The sequence below is a fragment of the Squalius cephalus genome (assembly GCF_949319135.1).
Source record: "Squalius cephalus genome assembly, chromosome: 25".
In the NCBI taxonomy this organism is placed as follows: domain Eukaryota; kingdom Metazoa; phylum Chordata; class Actinopteri; order Cypriniformes; family Leuciscidae; genus Squalius; species Squalius cephalus.
Window position 1 is genome coordinate 29,577,810 of NC_137146.1, and position 17,536 is coordinate 29,595,345.

Genomic DNA, 17,536 nt, shown 5'->3' on the forward strand with positions numbered 1-17,536 from the left:
ACAGCATTAGCTCTAACTAGTGGCATCAAAATCTGATACAACAAGCATGTTATATAACCATAGGACTAGTCTTAAAACTAGTGTAGTCCAGTCAGGGAAGCATGCACCCTACAGCAATAGATTTAACTAGCGGCAACAAAACTGATACAACAAGCATGTTATATAATGACAGAACTATTTCTAAAACTAGTGTAGTTTGGCAGGGGAAGCATACACCCTACAGCATTAGCTCTAACTAGTGGCAACAAACCGATTCAAGAAGCATGCTATATAATGACAGAACTATTTCTAAAACTAGTGTAGTTTGGCAGGGGAAGCATACACCCTACAGCATTAGCTCTAACTAGCGGCAACAAAACTGATACAACAAGCATGCTATATAATGACAGAACTATTGCTAAAACTAGTGTAGTTTGGCAGGGGAAGCATACACCCTACAGCATTAGCTCTAACTAGTGGCATCAAAATCTGATACAACAAGCATGTTATATAACCATAGGACTAGTCTTAAAACTAGTGTAGTCCAGTCAGGGAAGCATGCACCCTACAGCAATAGATTTAACTAGCGGCAACAAAACTGATACAACAAGCATGTTATATAATGACAGAACTATTGCTAAAACTAGTGTAGTTTGGCAGGGGAAGCATACACCCTACAGCAAGGGTCGGCAATTAACTTTGGCCGCGGGCCAATTTTTCTTTTAGCCAGTAGATGGCGGGCCAGCTACACGGAGTAGCCCTATATGGGTACAAATTAAATACTCTTAACTATTAATTATTAATTATTATACTCTTAACGTCTACATTGCATATCAATGAAATCATTTTAAACAGATCAAGTACTATTGTGTTAACATATTACAGCTATTTTAATAAAGGTGTGAATAGCAATGCCTAATTTGCTTACAGTCCGACTTTTGAACTTTATTCCTTTTTTATTATTATTATTTATTCGGGACACACACATAGGCTACACACCTATGGTTTAAGGAGGTCTGCGCGGGACTGTTTTTTTCTCTTCTTTTCGTCCCGCTCCCACAAGGTTCAATTCAGCAATTAAAATACACTCTGTGTTCACCCGCATTATTTCCCGACCTGACGAGTCTGCAAAATTTAGATCTAGTTTCCAGAATCTCACATTCAAATGTCTCTAACAGAAATTTGAGAGATTAAGTAGCAGCCTATAACAATTATAAATGCTTTGTGTTCGTGTCAACATAAAATATTATTTTAACATTGTAGGCTACTGTCAGCAGAGTAAAAAATGTCACAGAAAAAAATAATGAAATATAAATAACATAAATTAAATAGGACAAAGCCTATCACTCAAATTGTTAAGCAACATAAACGAAAACCATATTGCCCTACTGACAAATGAAGCATGCTATTTTCTGCCAACTATTTCAAACATCCTTGCAAAAAAATAATGTTGTTTATTATTTATTAACAATGGTTTCAGTACCAAACAGCCTGGTGGTCAGAATGAAGTGCGGATACGCTGTCAAAAGATGTCGGGAGTGGGCTATTGTCAGTCAGACCGCCCGCTCCGTCCAAAGTATAGGTAGGCTACAGAGTTCCGACCGCTACCGTCGTTATATTTTAAAATTGAATCCCACGCCGCATGATTCATGCGCGCTTTACACAGTATGCGGCGGTGAAATCGCCGCGCGGCTACGGCTTTTCTCAAGTAGCCTAGTGGAAGAGTTTTGTGCAGCATTTAGTGCAAATATTTTATATCAGGTAGGCTAATACATATTATTTATCAGTGTGTTATAGGCTACCCGAGTAAATAATAAGTAACGAATGATACACGGGGCCTATTTGTAAACCGTTATTGTAAAATAAAAATAAGCTGAAAAAAAAAAAAAAAAAAAAAAAAAACGGACTTCCAAAATAATCCGGCGGGCCAGAAAATATTGCTGGCGGGCCAGTTTTGGCCCGCGGGCCGCCTATTGCCGACCCCTGCCCTACAGCATTAGCTCTAACTAGTGGCAACAAACCGATTCAAGAAGCATGTTATATAATGACAGAACTATTTCTAAAACTAGTGTAGTTTGGCAGGGGAAGCATACACCCTACAGCATTAGCTCTAACTAGTGGCATCAAAATCTGATACAACAAGCATGCTATATAATGACAGAACTATTGCTAAAACTAGTGTAGTTTGGCAGGGGAAGCATACACCCTACAGCATTAGCTCTAACTAGTGGCAACAAACTGATTCAAGAAGCATGTTATATAATGACAGATCTATTGCTAAAACTAGTGTAGTTTGGCAGGGGAAGCATACACCCTACAGCATTAGCTCTAACTAGTGGCAACAAACCGATTCAAGAAGCATGTTATATAATGACAGAACTATTGCTAAAACTAGTGTAGTTTGGCAGGGGAAGCATACACCCTACAGCATTAGCTCTAACTAGTGGCATCAAAATCTGATACAACAAGCATGTTATATAATGACAGAACTATTTCTAAAACTAGTGTAGTTTGGCAGGGGAAGCATACACCCTACAGCATTAGCTCTAACTAGTGGCAACAAAACTGATACAACAAGCATGTTATATAACCATAGGACTAGTCTTAAAACTAGTGTAGTCCAGTCAGGGAAGCATGCACCCTGTAGCTTGAGTCAGATGCAGTGCGCGACTAAGGAATGAAATACAGTGTGCCTCCTCATTCATGAACATGATCTCTGCTCCCGTCCTACGGATTCCATCGGCTGTGGAGGTGAAGATGACGACTCCCATGATTCCACACTAATTCACGGGATTATCAAGCTACGATGTTGTTAGTGTTGAATGACAGACCTCTGCAGTGAACATACCTGATGTGTATTTTGCACAATATGTTACCAAAAATCTAGAAAAGCTTTAGCCACAAGCATGTGCTAACTTTAACACAGCATGTTGCAGTAATCGGACTGGAAAGAAATGCTCATTCTTTATTCTATGCAACCAGATAAGGCTAAAACAACGTTTTGATTACCACAGCATGTCACTTAGTACAGTATGCTCAATAATACTAGAAGCTTAAAGGTCCCATTGCATGGATTTTATTATTTTAGAATGTTTCCTGGGGTGCCCTTATAATGTTAGTATGTTTTTTAGATCAAAAGTTGTTATAATTTAGAAATAAAAGGCATATTTCCTAGCCTGATTTTAGCCTCTGATCTGAACGCTCTGTTTGAAGGGGCGTGTCTGTGTGAGACTTAAGTGTAAACGCCCACTGCTGTGATTGGCTGCTGTGAGACTTCAGTGTAAACGCCCACTGCTGTGATTGGCTGCTGTGAGACTTCAGTGTAAACGCCCACTGCTGTGATTGGCTGCTGTGAGACTTCAGTGTAAACGCCCACTGCTGTGATTGGCTGCTGTGAGACTTCAGTGTAAACACCCACTGCTGTGATTGGCTGACATCCTTGCATATGAAATATCTAGCATTACATGTGGAACTCTCTCAAAAACCTTTACTATTACAGCTATTATACGTTTTTACTATTACAGCTATCGGGATTAACGAATCGTGAGAAGTTGTTTTTAAGTATTTAGATCTATTCCCATCACATTGAGCAGATGACAGCCTGTTTATCGTGTGAATGAAGATCTTATCATTGCAACGCAGTTTCTGCACTCTCACTAATGATTTCACCAATGCAAACATGAGGTAAGTACAGTAAGAGCTTCGTTGTGCAGTGTAACAGCGTCATTGAATTCATAACGAGTTTTGGCAAGTGTCCAGATAAACTCGCGCTGTGTGATTGACAGCTTGGGCGATTGGAAAGGGATTGTTCTTTGATCGCTTTCTGTATATATTTTAATCACAGTTTAAATAAGATTATTTTCATCCTAAGAGAAACGACGTGAAGTTGATCGTTTAGTCGCTGGCTTGATTTACTGATGCATAAACAGTATTGAACGATTTTGAGAGAAAGATTATCTGTCTGAACTTGAACAATTACACATCAGAAATTCACATAACCCACTGGTTCTTCAGAGGCTCGAATGAAGGAACTAAAAAAATACTTTTGTGTTCATTTGTACATCCAAACACTGAGCAACTGCCATGCTCCGCTCGTTTGCAAGCCATGATGTCTCTCGAGGCGCTCGCATATATTCTCATATTCTCATGGGCGGGCAAAGCAGAGAAAGGGGAGGTGACCTTTCCCCTTATGATGACATAAAAGAAAGATTTCTAGATTCGCCCGTCTGAGCTTTCATTTTCTCAAAAATACCCAGGGCTTGGTTTACAACCATCAAAACCATCTAGCCACTGGGGGACCATAGGCAGGCTAGGAAAACTCATATTAAGGTTAAAAAATCTCATAAAGTGAAAATTTCATGCGATGGGACCTTTAAGTAATGAGCATATATTCGATAACATTTGCATTTGCAACCAGTACAGTACTGATAGCAATGTTGCTGAAACAATGACAAGCATTTTGCTGATACCTGGATAAGCTTAGCACAGCATGTGACAATGACACCAGATATAAGCCTAAAACACGTTCCAAATAACGACTGGGCTAAATAACCTTAAAACGACCACGTTTCCAATAGCAACTAACAGCTTTTAGAGCAGTGGTTCTCAATTTATTTTGGTCGCGCCCCCCTTTAAACCTTTTTTTTTTTTTTAAATCTGAGCACGTTTCCAATAGCTATCAAATAGCCTTAAGAACAAGCATGTTTCAATAACAACAGATTGCCATTAGAGCAAACATATTTCCAATACACTATAGCTTTAAGAACACCGTGTTTCCAAGAACAAGACTGACCAAACGTGTCCGATACCCAACAGAATCAACGCTGAATTGACTCAACTGAATAGTGACTGTTTACTGTCTTTTTAGAGCTGTGCTACAGCAGAAATTATTCAGTTTGCACCATGAATTGTCGGTTTTTAATGTGGTTTAAGACAAGCCATGTGTAAACTCATAAGTCGACACCATTGCTGAGTATTTTCTCCTTAAAACTGCAGTGAACCAAAGACAGTCTCAAAAACACACTTTGAAATCGCTGGTGTTTCTGACGTCACAAACTACCTTGTAACCAATCAGATGAACGTGTGATCGTCAACCAGTGGATCTCTGAGCTGAGTGAGTGAGTGGAGACGGGGCTCATTTGCATATTCATAGAACCGCGCATACTAAATGAGGCACGGGTGTCGAGTTACATTCAAGATATTTTAAAGGGCACCTATTTTGCCCCTTTTTAGAAGATGTAATATTGGTCTTGGGTGTCCCCAGAATGTATTTGTGAAGTTTCAGCACAAAATACCCCACAGTTAATTTATTATAACCATTTGAAAATGTCATTTTTGGGGCCTGTTTTAAAAAGAGCTGTTTTGGCGTCTACCACTTTAAATGTAAATGAGCTGCTTATCCCCGCCCTGCTGCTGGACCTAGATGATGAAGAGAGTCTGGCACAGAATAAACACGAATGAGAATGGACTAAACGTCTCGGAATGGTTATTTGATACATTTATGTACTTACAAAGTTTTAATCGCGTCCCTTTTGCCATTATGGATGTGCAACACACACACACACACACACACACACACACATACGAACTGTGATAACGTTCGCGCAGTTTTTTGAAACTACACACACACACACACACACACACACACACACACACTACTGTGAAGTACAAACGAATTTTTTTATTTATTTCTTAAGGGGAGGGAGATAGACGTTTATATAGCCTACTGTCTATGGAGATAGAGCAGACCTTCATTTATTTACATTTGTTATTGCTGCAAAAAAAATGATACGTGACATAAAACTGTCTGACCTTGTTTGTTGAGACATCCTATGACGACGACAATAAATAGCTTTAGACGCATTTGTTGTTGAACTGGCTGACATCGATTGAAATGACTATTTATAAGTGGTGCCTTTTCTTCATAAATAAAATCCATCCGCTGCGTTTTCAGTGGCTCTGATGTCAGTGAAGACTAGTATGTCCATTCTTACATCCCACAACACACTTCTTAGGAGACATTACCGGCTGTCGTTGAAACAATGGAGGATGCAGATCACCGAGGGCGGGGTCTATGCCAAAACCAGATGTCAATCAAATCACGTCGGCGGGGCTTAGCTCATTTCTACGTCACAGTGAGGAAAATCTAGAACAGGGTGTTCTGAGACAGTGCTTATGATTTATTGAGATAGTAAAAAAACTACTGGGTGGATTTTTATCATTCTAGGGTGGTTTTGCTCACACACTGCCAACACACATTTATGTTCAAACACCATGTAAAAGTGAATTTTGCATAATAGGTGCCCTTTAAGGCATGAACGTTTAAATATGTAATTTTGGTGATCAAAGATGAGTTTTAAGGCATACAATTATTGACTACAGGGGGACTTTCAATAAAAGAGGATCTTTATTGTGAAATGTACAACATAGTGACATTGGAAAAACGTTTATACGTACAGTTTCCAGCTGAAATGAACACTAGAGGCAGTCAAATGTCAACAACTTTTATTCCTGATCACACAAATTATGATAACAATGGCAGATTAAAGACTTGCATAATACTATCTTCTGACCTCAAGTCTCTTTTAACATAGTGCATGATTTATAAACATGTATTTTGACGTTTGCATCGCATAAGCAGCTCCATACGTGTGACTTTTCTGATGTAGTAAACTTGCTCAGTAGATCACCTGACACACTTATGATGTGAAGCGCTCGGATATGAGTCCATGAAACCCGAGTCACGATAAAAGAGCTCAAAGCCTCGTAGAAGCAGATAATATGACATGGTTGCTTCAGCAAATGAGCTTTTATCTCACGTTTGCTTCTGTTAACACTATCGCTCAGGTTTAGTGTAGGTGGTATGCTATTTTCAAAAACTCTTTGAATTTCACTTTGAATTGTCATGAAACTTGCAAAAAGCAAAACGTTTTTCCTGTGAGTCTGTGTTAAAAATGTAATGGTTTGACTTTGCTTTGGGAAAAGTGAGAAAAATGTATACTTTAAAATTTTCAAGTGAAGCATTGTGCTCATTTTAAGCTCAAAGTTCATTTCTATTAAGAAATATAAATATGCAAGTATACCTGCTCAGATGCATTAGTCAGGGCAACTACTGAGTAGACAGTTATGCATTTGAAAGGACTAAAAAGCATAGTTATTCTAACTAATTTATGAGTTGATATTTCTCACACTAATGGCTTCTCTTACTAAGTGGAAAAATTATCTAGCATCCATTAATGCATGCTGTCTTGTATAGTAGGTTAATCTATGGAAGCTCATTTCCGCCACAGAATAAAAAAATAAATAAAAAGGTAACAGCGACATTTTATCTCACAATTCTGATTTTTTTTCTCAGAATTGTGTGTTTATATCTCACAATTCTACTTTATAACACGCAATTGCGACTTTGTCATGCAATTCTGACTTTATATCTCCCAACTGCATGTTATAAAGTCAGAATTGCAAGATATAAACATGCAATTCTGAGATTTAATCTCAGATGCGAGATGTAAACTCGCAATTGTGAGAAAAAAAGTCTGAATTGTAAGATAAAAAGTTGCAATTACCTTTTTTATTTTTTATTCTGAGGCGAAAACAAGCCTCCATATTAATCTGGGATCCAGGGGGAAAAAACACAGACACTCCACCAGATACTATCTCCCTCTCCAGATCTGTAAAGGGGAAGTGATAGAGAATAGTGCATGGTGGCATATACAGAGAATAAAGATTTGCATTAAATGGGATCCTCTCCGCCAGCTCTCATTCTGATGATTAGAATAAAAGATACAGAGCAGTTCAGATGACATCTTTCACAGAAAAGAAATGTAAATGGTGAGCAAGTGGGCGAGAGAGAGAGTTTACGTGTGCTTGAAGAGAGCTGGAATCCATTCCATTCACGCTTCTCAATACTTTGCATTGGAGAAATTCCACAGTGATGAATGCAGGAGGCAATTATACCGTATGTAGGAAAGAGCATCAATATGCATTCACTTGGAACAATTCTAACAAAATTATTCATTGTGAATGCACGTTCGATTGCCATATCTGAATGGCACTCATCAATGTACTAATATATACAGCACTGCATTTCCTTCTGTACTGTAAATGCTCTGTTTATCTGGACTGCTGTTGGCAATGATGCTTTGCAATTAAGATGTTTTATGATTGCAGATGGATGTTTTTGTTGTTTGAGCAAAAGCTGGTCTGCTGAGGAGAACATCGGCCCCTGGGGGCCAGTAAGAGATGGAAGCGAATGACGGAGAACATATGAAATCTGCAACAGGACACCACAAAAGAAATGAGTGATGTGTGTGAAGCTTTTCTTGGTTTTGAATGTTTAAAAAAGCCATGCAATCATTTTTGTATAAGGAGACCGATATGAGTTATAAAGCATATGAAGCAATTAATGATTTCGCAGTCAGTGTTATGAAGGTGAATGAATCCTGCCAGAACAGGAACATTTGGGACATCAAAAAGTGAGTGCTGGTTAATAAAGTAGGCTTTTTTTGTAGTTCTTTAGCTGAGATTCGTCTAATCTTATTAACTCTGTCACATCAAACTGGTCACACTCTCTACTCTACAATGACACTGCAATTTCCAAAGAAATCATCCATTTCTGAATGTGACTCATCATGGGCTGGATTTTGGATGAATTTTAAATGAGGTCTGCTCATCAAACAGAAGGGCTCTTTTAAGATGAAAACCGCAATGATATCTTGATGCATAAATGATTTGCATAGACGCGTTTATATTATTATATTATCGGTATGCCATTTCCAATCAAAGAAAAGAGGTTTCTTGCACAAAAGCATAATTTCAGGCCATGATTCAAGACCCTCAACTCTGTAATTAAAAGATAAGCTATTTATGCAAATGTTTGTCGTTTATTTTGTCATTTGCAGCAGTTCAGGCAGAGCTTATGTGTGCAATTTTGGGAAAGGTGATTTCAAGTAACTTTAGTTTAGTTCGGTTAAAGGAAATAGTCTGCTCTCATGTCTTCATAAACCTGCATGCAAAAAAAAATAAAAAATTCAGTGAAATGCACAAGATGAAATTGTGTGGCTTAGTACAGTAGCTTTGTGTGAAGAACAGACTGACGTTTGTTATTCTCTATAAAATAGTAACCAAATGTGACGCTCCAGATAATAATGAGAGAATATATATATATATATAGAGAGAGAGAGAGAGAGAGAGAGAGTAAACACTGGTCAACAATCAACAACCGATTAATAGAACCAAGTCTCGCCCTTTATTTTTTCCTTTTCAATAATCAGTTTCACTCAGATATTCGTCACAATATTCTTCCATGATTGCAAAGATCTTCCACTACTTCTTTTTCATCATGAATTCAAGTTGACACCAAATTGCTTTAAGTGACACGCCAGCATTGTAGTCTTGAGTTTTCTTCTGGGAACAAACGCATCACAATATTCCTCATTTAAATAATTCATATGCAGAATAAAGGGGCGGGGCCTGGTGGAGTTAGTTAGTAGTGTGTTTAACTGGGGTGCATTTCCCAAAAGCATCGTTATCCAACTATATTCGCAAGTTCCGTGGTTATCAGCAGTTCAACGAGTCGGTGTTTCCCGAAACCATCGTTCCAACGAACATTCGCAAACAGCATCGCAGAGTTGTGTGTTTGGAGCGACAGATCTCGACCTGTGGTTAGAAGCAGAGTTTCTAGTTCGCATGACATGTGGACCCAATAAATCCTGATCTTGAGCAAAGATCACTTAGCACTTTGCGACAATACGGTTTCAGGAAACAGTCGTGACTAGCTAGATGATTTCTTCAACGATGCATCGTGCTATAGTAGTTAAGCAGTGAGATAAGTCGTTGTACGGGAAATACACCCCAGAGCGTTACTGGCAGAATGGGAAGAGAGGAGCTGCAACAATGGAGAATATGAGGAAAATAATCAACATTCAAGCAGGAAAATCTGCTCTAGTAGACACCAAAATCAAAACTTTGCAAAAGGGCATAATAGTTCTTCTTTAAGTGCCATCATTGGTTTAGGAATAGCATTACTACAAGAACATATCAGTGGACTTTCTTGCAGATTTTATACTTAGTAGTAATTGACTTTAACAGTTATGAGATCATCTAATAGAGTGGTTGAATGGGTGTTTGGTTAAAGACATGAAATCAGCTCTGTGGTGAAAACAAGCTCAAGACATTTTCACGTTTTTATTCTACATTATAAAATACGTTAGTGATTTTTTTAAAGCTTTAACTTGTCTAACATAGTGTTTAAATGGCACTAGAGAGTTTGTCGGACGTTAAACATCATCATCAGCCGAACAGATTAAACTCATCCTTTCACAGCCTCATTGTGTTTATACTTGCTCTCTTTGAAAATGTTAAAAACAAAGACTGTTAGAGTTGTCAGAACCAGTCATGCGACCATGGTGTAGTTCGTTATAACCTACATTTAGCTTTTGACTTTGCCATTTATATTCACGCTTCAGAATTCATGATAGCTGTGTTCATTTGTGAAGATTATCACAATGAGAAAAACATTTAAGAATCATACGCTTTTGTTGGTCACAGACCTTATTTTGTGCAATAATCCAAAAACCAATGGAAAATCCTTTTGGGTTTTAGTCAAGGGAACCAGGGTGATGTGAACTTTCGAGTTGGCCTACAAAAATACGTCATCCCTGCAGCACTCTATTGATTTGGATTGCAAGTTGTTTGTTCCAACATTATATTGAATCACACATTCCAGCTTGTGATGAACCATACAAACTGCAGAGCGTTTGAGGACACATGTTACATCACGGCATTTCTCGCACATTTTCAAAAAGGGAAATCCAGCGAACGGCCTCCTGCTGATGAATCCATCCATGTTCGCTACACAACAGCACTGTCAGTCTTACATGAATATTTGAACACAACATTCCTCAGTAAAGCTTCCGTCAGACATTTTGATAAAGTCATATTTCATTTAAGGCTCCTTGGCTTTTAATAATCCTGGCCCCGCCACCCAAAACAGCTTGAGTTTTTACTCATAACTCAAACTGCACATCGATAATTCATGTGATATCTGCAGTCACACAGTTAATGGCAACCTTAGCTGCATACTTTATATAGTATATTTCTGTATTCTCATACACTGATTGTGTAGGAAGGAAGCCAAAGCAAAGCCTATGCTTCAGGACAGCGCATTAGCATGATTTGTCTCGCATGATTGATGGAGATGTTGGAGACGATGGGTCCGGAAAGTTCACATTACCTCCAGCGCATTTGTACCCTTTGATGGTGCTCATCAAAGTTGATAAATTGAACCGTCAGGGCAGGTTTGTGACCAAATTCTTTGCATTTCATCTTTGTTGTCAAATACAGTACAGCTCTGACGGCACTTTGATCTATTCCCGGCCTTTGAAAGTAACATACTTTACCAATAATAATACTGTTTCATAAAAACAATTAACTGTTGGTGGTTGCCTGCATTTTTGTTAAAGCTTGGCTCAAAGTGATCAAGTTTACAGAGTTATTAGAGCATTTAGATTTAGTTAGGTGTCCCAGACAGAAACATAGTGTCGGCCCAGATCCGGCCCACATTTGGTACCGGATGTGGACCGGATCTGGGCCTACACTATGTTGCTGTCTGGTTGGTTTCGTAAACATTGCGTATAATTTTTGTAAATGCAGTTTTCGCTGGGTCTGAGGTTTGCTAGGAGGCTTCATCAAATTTCCAAGTGTGACATAAGATATTAAAAGAAAATAAAAACTGCTAAAATATTAATCTCAAGCAAATTGTAAATTGAGATTATATTTCTTATTTTACTTGCCATTTTATTGAATTTCATGGGTAAACCTGTATATATGTGGAAACTCTGATGGAAACTAATTTCTATAATGAATATATATATATTTCCAGTTATTTTACACTTTAAATTTTCTATTGCTTTTTGTATAATACCAGAAATATTGCAGGGTGTTGGAATATTGTCTTGGGAAACTGGTTGGCCTTGGAGTCAATAAGGTTGTGAACTGTGTGAATGAATTTTAATTAATCAACTTTAATTAATCAACTAACATTTGTTTTTCTTGCAGGAATAACATTCATATGCTTTTAATGTGTCCAAACTCTTTGGGGAAAAACTTGTGACTGACTGTATGTGTATAAATACAGAAAAGGGAACTGAAACTAGACAAGACTAGTTCGCAAAAACCTTGTGATAAGTAATCAGAGTTTGCTTATGCCAGTGACAGAGGGAAAAGGTTGGGGCTTTTGAAACAATTGAACCAATCATATTGAAGGTGACATGTTAGTCTTATTTGTTTTCTTGATTCTATAAAAACTGTTGTATATGTGTTTTCGGTGGGATTCTCAATGGAATTTGTCTGAGATCCTCCGGCCTTGCTTCTCGGGAAGATCTCCTGGCCGTGATTAAAGCATTTAAAGGATATTTGCAGGTCTGTTTGTCAATTTATTCCTGCGCAGGAAGCTAGTTTAGGAAACTAGTTTAGGAAGCTAGTTTAGGAAGTAAGTTAGTTTAGAGAAAACTAGTTTAGGAAAACGAGTCAGAATAGCAGGTGATCTATAGAGTGGGGATGTCGGGGACAAGACCCAATAGATAGAGCCAGGTAGTTAGTTACAGGTGATCTATAGAGTGGGGACGTGACCCAATAAATAGAGCCAGGTAGTTAAGTTTAGGAGAAAAATATCCACGACAACTGTGTGATGGATTTAAAAAAAAAAAATGAGTAAACTGAATTTTAAACTAATCTTGCGGGAATAACATGTATATGCTTTTGAAACCTAAATGTCTCCAAACACTTTGGTCAAAGTTAATCTGTGTGTGTTAGTGAATCATGTCCCAATATTCAATTCAATTTTCAATTCAAATTTATTTGTATAGCGCTTTTCACAATACATATTGTTTCAAAGCAGCTTTACAGAAAGTGCATTTCAGAAATGTACATTGAGAAATACAGTTAGTTAATCATGTATTGATTTAGGGCATAAACATCGCCAGCGTCGAGTCGTCTCTGCACAGGCGCCGAGTCGTCTCTGCACGGGTGTTGGAGAATCTGTAGTTTCCATGAGAGGCTGGATACAAACTGGAGCTGACGATCTGTATTTACCTCGGGACTAGCGTCCCGAGATAACAACAGAAAAGCATATGGGAAATAATTAGCGTAGCTGCTGTTCGCAATATTAATGCATTCAATCTGATTCAACTGTAGTATAAAATGTAAGTATTATGTGAATGCCTGGCTGAAGAGATGCGTCTTTAATCTAGTTTTAAACTGGGACAGCGAGTCTGAGCCTCGAACAATATCAGGAAGGCCATTCCAGAGTTTAGGAGCTAAATGTGAAAACGCTCTCCCTCCTTTAGTGGACTTAGATATCCTAGGAATGACCAGAAGCCTCGAATTTAGTGATCTTAAAGAGCGCGATGGATTGTAGGGCGATAGAAGTTCCGTTAAATACACGGGAGCTAAACCATTTAGGGCTTTATAGGTCAGTAGCAATACTTTGTAATTGATACGGAACTTTATAGGTAACCAATGTAGAGACGACAGAATTGGTGTTATATGATCGTATTTTCTTGATCTAGTAAGAACTGTAGCGGCGGCATTTTGGACTAACTGTAACTTGTTTATTGAGGATGCAGGACAACCAGCTAATAAAGCATTACAGTAATCTAGTCTCGAGGTCATGAATGCATGAACTAACTTTTCTGCATCAGAAACAGATAGCATATTACGTAGCTTAGCAATGTTTCTAAGGTGGAAAAAGGCTGTTCTTGTAACATATGAAATATGATTTTCAAAAGACAAGTTGCGGTCTAATATAACACCCAGGTCTTTTACTGTAGAGGATAAAGTAACAGGACACCCTTCTAAATTAAAGTTGTATTGTAAGAGGTTTTGTGGGCAGTTTTTTGGACTAATAAGTAATACCTCCGTTTTATCTGAATTTAATAGCAGAAAATTACATGTCATCCAGTATTTTATATCTTTAACACACTCTGTTAATTTGGATAATTTAGCGTTTTCATCTGGTCGTGATGAAATATATAATTGAGTGTCATCAGCATAACAGTGGAAATTAATTCCATGTTTTCTTATAATATTACCAAGAGGCAGCATATATATTGAGAATAGCAGAGGGCCTAACACAGATCCTTGCGGTACACCGTAGTTTACTGACGTTATCTTCGATTTTTCCCCATTTACGCAGACAAAATGGTAACGGTCTGATAAGTATGATCTGAACCAGCTTAATGCTTGTCCTTGAACACCAGTGTAGTTTTGTAGTCGGTCTAAGAGTATTGTGTGATTTATAGTATCGAACGCAGCACTAAGATCAAGTAAAACTAGTATTGAGATACAGCCTTGGTCAGAAGCTAAAAGTAAATCATTTGTGATTTTAACGAGCGCAGTTTCTGTGCTATGATGCGGCCTGAATCCTGACTGAAACTTTTCATAGATGTCATTTTCTTGCAAGAAAGAGCACAGTTGAGCGGACACAACTTTTTCTAGTATTTTAGACATAAATGGAAGATTTGAAATGGGTCTGTAATTTGCTAGGTTATTATGATCTAATTGTGGTTTCTTAATAAGAGGTTTTATAACTGCCAACTTGAATATTCTTGGAACATGACCTAAGGATAAAGACGAGTTAATAATATTGAGAAGAGGCTCTTCCACTACAGGTAACACTTGTTTCAGTAGTTTAGTTGGTATTGGATCTAATAAACACGTTGTTGGTTTAGATGCAATGATAAGTTTATTTAACTCTTCCTGTCCTATAGTTGCAAAGCGCTGTAATTGTTCTTGCGGGGTGATAATTGAGGCTGAATCATAAGACACCATTAAAGATTGTACATTTACAATTGTGTTTCTGATGCTTTCTATTTTCTCAGTGAAGAAATTCATAAAATCATTACTACTACACTGTAACGGAATATTTTGCTCCGGTAACGTCTGTTTATTTGTTAGTCTAGCGACGGTGTTAAATAAAAACCTAGGATTATTTTGGTTGTTTTCTATTAGTTTGCGGAGATGCTCAGCCCTGGCTGCTTTTAGGGCCTTTTTAATAACGTGACATACTGTCTTTCCATGCGATTCTAAAGACCTCTAGATTAGTTTGTTTCCATTTACGCTCTAAATTACGAGTTTCTCTCTTTAGAACATGCGTAACACTGTTGTACCATGGTGCTTTAGTTTTCTCTCTAACCTTTTTTAATCTTATTGGTGCAACGATGTCTAATGTACTAGAGAAAATGGTGCTCATAGTGCTAGTCATTTCCTCTAGTTCATCTGTTTGTTTGGGTTCACTGAGCAGCTGAGATAGATCAGGTAAGCTATTTGAGAAATGATCTATAGTTGTTGGAAGGATTGTTCTGCCTGGTCGATAACGCGGCGCAACATGACAAATTTCAGCGGTACGTAATATGCAAGTGACCATGTAATGGTCAGTGACTTCATCACTTTGCGGTATAATATCTATATCGGTTGGATCGGCTCCATGTGATATAATTAAATCTAGCGTATGATTAAGACGATGAGTGGGACCAGTTACGTTTTGCTTGACCCCAAAGGAGTTTAATAAATCTGTAAACGCAGCCCCTAACGCATCATTTGAATTATCTACGTGTATGTTAAAATCTCCAACAATTAATGCTTTATCGACATTGACCAAAAGATCTGAGAGAAAGTCTGCAAACTCTTTTAGGAAATCAGCGTAAGGCCCTGGCGGTCTATATACAGTAGCCAAGGCTAGAGATAATATGGATTTCTTTCTTACATCTAAGAGAGTAACATTTAGCACAAGTACTTCAAACGAATTAAACCTGTGACCTGTTTTCTGAGTAACAGTAAGAATATCTTTATAGATTATAGCAACACCACCGCCACGACCAATCAGACGGGGCTCATGCTTGTAACAGTATCCAGGAGGAGTAGACTCATTAAGACCGAAATAATCATTTGGTTTAAGCCAGGTTTCAGTAAGGCAAAGTACATCGAAACTATTATCTGTGACCATTTCATTTACAATAACCGCCTTAGGTGTAAGTGATCTGATGTTTAAAAGACCTAGCTTTATAAATTGTTTTTGTTCACTAATATTGAGATTTTCTGGTTTAATCACAATTAGATTTTTCTTAGATCCTGCAGTAGATTTATTATTTGATCTCACTAAACGAGGAATAGACACAGTTTCAATATAATGTTCTACATTGGTACTTATATCAATTAAGTTTGGACAGCAAAGAGTGTGATTTGGACTTTGACTTACTAGTCATATGGTGTGTAGCGTCTTGGAGATGTTGTCCGACAGAAGAGCCGCTCCGATTCTGCTGGGGTGAAGGCCATCAGCACGGAAGAGCCTAGGTCGCTCCCAGAAAAGATTCCAATTATTTACAAAGAGCAGTCTCTGTTCATTACACCATGACATTAACCATTCATTTAGAGCAAATAATCTACTTAACCTTTCGTGTCCTAGTCGGTAGGTGGGAAGCGGTCCAGACACGATGATCGTTGTTTCAGGCGATGTACTGCGTACCGTCTCGATCAGGCTCCTGTAGTCCTTCTTCAGAACCTCTGACTGCCGTAGCCTGATGTCGTTCGTTCCCGCGTGCAGCACGACAGCTCCGACGGGCTCGTCACCGTTCAGAATCCCGGGAACCTGTGCAGCGACATCGAGAACACGAGCACCAGGAAAGCAGTGAGTGCGAACCTTACCTTTACCTATGGTAGCACGGACATGCCGGACGATGGAACTGCCGATGATCACAGCGTCGCATTCCGTCTCGCGTAGAGGGGAGAAGCGGTTCCGGGTGGAGATCTCGAAGGCCGGGAGGGGCGGAGAGGTCCTAGCTCTGGTCCTGGCCCGCGTCTTCCGCTGTGGAATCACCCAGGGTCCATGTTGTTGTGTCGGTGCCGGAGTGAATGAAACCAGGGATGATCGCATCCTGGGCAGAGAAACACATGGAGTAGACGAGGTCGGAGTCAAAAGGTTACTAACCACTGACTTGTGAGCATCGGCGCGTGATGTTTCAAGCGCGAAACGTCGATCTCGTAGCTCGGCCTGTCTCTCTAGTAGGTCGCGGATCTGCTTCTCCACGGATTCCAGCTCTAACTGCACAGAATGCAGCTCGAAGGTGTCCTCACCTGCACTCAAAGGTAATGTTAGACACACATCCGTTATATTCGCCATTATAGCAGATGTGCTATAATGGCGAATTATAGCTTTCAGTGATACGGGTGTAAATAAGTCGATCGATAGGCGCGACCACGCGTGTAATGCTAGCGGGCTAAGGCTAGTAGCGGAAGTTCGAAAGGTTGGATATATGTAGCGATATCAGAGCAATCCGATTGTTTTTTAAGGAGAATAGTATTCCAGATATGTTCACACGCTATAAAAATGAAAAAGTTCGTTTGTAAAAGAGTGTAAAGAAGAAAAACAAGGTTTCTGAATTAATTCGACGGAGCTCCAAACACAACAACGCACTCAGTCGCGACGCAATATAACAAAAGGGGAAATGAAACAAAGTAAAGTAATCAAGAAATCCAGATTTGCTTCTATGTAGTAACAGAA

At 38.7% G+C, this 17,536-nt stretch overlaps 1 long non-coding RNA gene across 1 annotated transcript; it reads right to left on the reverse strand.

Moving 5' to 3' along the window:
- Window positions 1-12,988: 12,988 nt before the first annotated feature.
- LOC307154051 lies at window positions 12,989-16,487 on the reverse strand. The gene is made up of 3 exons (XR_013820264.1): window positions 16,428-16,487; window positions 16,235-16,325; window positions 12,989-13,078 (listed from the first exon to the last, which is right to left on the reverse strand). It is a non-coding gene; the product is annotated as an uncharacterized lncRNA (long non-coding RNA).
- Window positions 16,488-17,536: the final 1,049 nt, after the last annotated feature.